Below are 2,933 nucleotides of genomic sequence, written 5' to 3' on the forward strand. Positions count from 1 at the left end.
AAGGACTTATCAGAATATAGCCCATAAGAGAGAAAATTGTGGCAAAGACAGGAAAATGAGATGAGGGTGGGGTAAAGGTAATACTTAGGTAGCTTTCTCTAAGTTACCACAGGCAAAGGTTGGTAGAAAACTTGGCTTTATCTTCTAGCTGCTGCTGTGGCTAAGTTGCTTCAGTTGTGTCCGACTCTGTGTGACCCCATAGACGGCAGCCCACTGGGCTCCCTCTGTCCCTGGGATTCTCCAGGCAAGAACACTGGAGTGAGTTGCCATTTCCTTCTCCAATGCATGAAAGTGAAAAGAGAAAGTCAAGTCGCTCAGTCGTGTCCAACTCTTAGCGGCCCTGTGGACTGCAGCCCACCAGGCTCCTCCATCCATGGGATATTCCAGGAAAGAGTCCTGGAGTGGGTTGCCATTACCTTCTCCTTATCTTCCTAGCAGCCATTGTGAATAAGGAAATAGGTTGAATGCTACAATCAAGTATTGGTAGTCTCTGGAAAAGCATGGCTGTTTCTGAGACTTGAGGGGAGTGTGTCTAATAGGAGACACCTGGTCAGGAACTGTTTCCCTTCTAGTCACTGACTGGGTTTCATGGACCATTTCTGGCTGCACCCTTGCCAGTCTGGCACCCAGAGCAATGAAGGATGGGCTCTTAGGTGCTGTTTTTCTGAGTGGGTGTTCCTTCAGGGAAGGAAGAGGCTCCCTAGGTGGCAGATTAGCTCCTAATTCCTCAAACAGGTTGTGGGTCATCTCCTGAAAGGAATTCTCGGGATGGTTTCAAGTGATCTTAGCCTGCTGCCCTCCCCGTCATCCTGTGCTTTCACTATACTTTTGAAGAAATTGATCATTTTGCCTTTCTAACTTCAGAACAAGAGCAGCCAAGCAAGTACCACTGAAGAGGGCACATTCTGCATTCCTGACCATCACCTTTGCCAGGCACCCCTGAATCCTTTCATAGACTAATGGAGAATTAACATCCAATTAAAGATGACTGGTTTAAAAAAAAAATCTCTCTTAGCAACTTTCAAATCAAGTAATATGAATTATAATCACCACTCTGTATATTACATCCCCATGAGTTATTTACTTTATAATTGGAAATTTGTGGCTTTTGGCCTTCTTCACACTTTTCAGCCACTGCCTCTGGCAGCCATTAGTTTCTTCTCTGTATCTGTGACTTCGGTTCCATCTTTTTGTTTTTGATTTTTTTTCCAGAGTCCACTTATAAATGAGGTCATACAGTATGGGTATATGTCTTTCTCTGTCTGACTTCACTTAGTATAATGCCCTCATCCATCCATGTTGTCACTAATGGCAGGATTTCCTTTTTTTATTATTGGATAATATTCAATTGTATACATGCCACATTTAAAAAAAAATCTCTTGATGATCTCTTGTTTCCATGTCTTGGCAACTGTAAAAAATGCTGCATTGAACACTGGAGTGTAGATATATTTAAAAATAATGATTTTGGTTCCTTTGGATAAATACCAAGAAGTGGAACTGTTGGGTAGATGGTAGTTTCTAGTTTTAATTTTTTGAGGAATCTCCATACTGTTTTTCATAATATCTGAACTAGTTGACATTCTCTCAGCAGTGTAGAGCTTCCCTGGTGGCTCTCAGATGGTAAAGAATCTGCCTGCAGTGCGGGAGACCTGGGTTCGATCCCTGGGTTGGCAAGATCCCCTGGAGAAGGGAATGGCTACCCAGTCCAGTGTTCTTACCTAGACAATTTCATGGACAAAGGACCCTAGCGGGCTACAGTCAGTGGGGTTGCAAAGAGTCAGATACTACTGAGCAACTAACACACACATACACCAGCAGTACATAAGGGCTCCCTTTTCTCTACGTTCTTGCCAACATTTGTTATTTCTCATTTTAATAGCCATTCTTACAGATATGAGGTGATATTTTATTGTAATTTTGATTTGTATTTCCCTGATGATTAGTGATGTCGAGCACCTTTTCCTGAACTTGTTGGCCATTTGTTTGTCTTCTTTGGAAAAATGTCTATTCCGAGCCTCTCATTTTTAAATTGGGTTGTTCGCTTTTCTGTTAAGTTGTATAAGGGTTTTTAAAAAATATATTGTAGATTATAGATCGACTATATTCTAATAGAAAATAAAAGTTTTTGAAATCTACTGTGGAAATTGTTTTATTATGATACTTAGTGCCAAAGGCAGAAGATATTACATACTGAGTAATAGTGCATTAAAATGTACATCAAAGAATCCTTGTAACAAACATTTGAAATGTTCATACTGGTTTTACTATAAGAACTATATTATGCATGATTTGATTCTCCTTTATGTTTTTCCCCCAAAATATCTTAGATAATTATACTAAAATTTTTGTAATAAAAGCAGAAGAGAGCCTCTTGTAGTGTAAGGCCTAAAACGTTCATGTGTTATCTTAACATCGTTGAACCTCACAGGGCTCAACAGTCTAACCATGAGTTCCCCTCTTCTCACCAGATATGCCCACCACCCAGTGGGAAAGGCTTTCAGCTGGTTAGTTCCCATATCTGCCAAACCATCTGTACCCTTCCTGGCCTTCAACCTGTTGGGGTGTATCTCCCTGTCAGTCACAAAGTTAATCAAAGAAGCCAATCCCATCCTTCCACAGCAACCAGGGATGAAGCACCTCATCTACTAACTTCTTGTTACCAGAGCTCCTGTCTTCCGCTGCTCCTATTGTTTTACTCTGCTCCTGAGTGACACCAGCCTGTGACCTGTTGTGTGCATCTCCCCTAGGACTTGAGGATACTCAACTCATAGACTTCTGTCAGTCTCATCTATCTGGTATCTAGGTGTATATTCAGATATCTCCAGGACTCTGAGGCAGGACTCCCTCCATTGTTGCTAGCTGAAACAAAAGCTGCCTACTCATTTTCACTGTTACTCCATGAGTTGTCAGCATCTACATTGAGAAAAAAA

The sequence above is a fragment of the Capricornis sumatraensis genome, chromosome 20 (assembly GCF_032405125.1).
Source record: "Capricornis sumatraensis isolate serow.1 chromosome 20, serow.2, whole genome shotgun sequence".
Classification (NCBI taxonomy): Eukaryota; Metazoa; Chordata; class Mammalia; order Artiodactyla; family Bovidae; genus Capricornis; species Capricornis sumatraensis.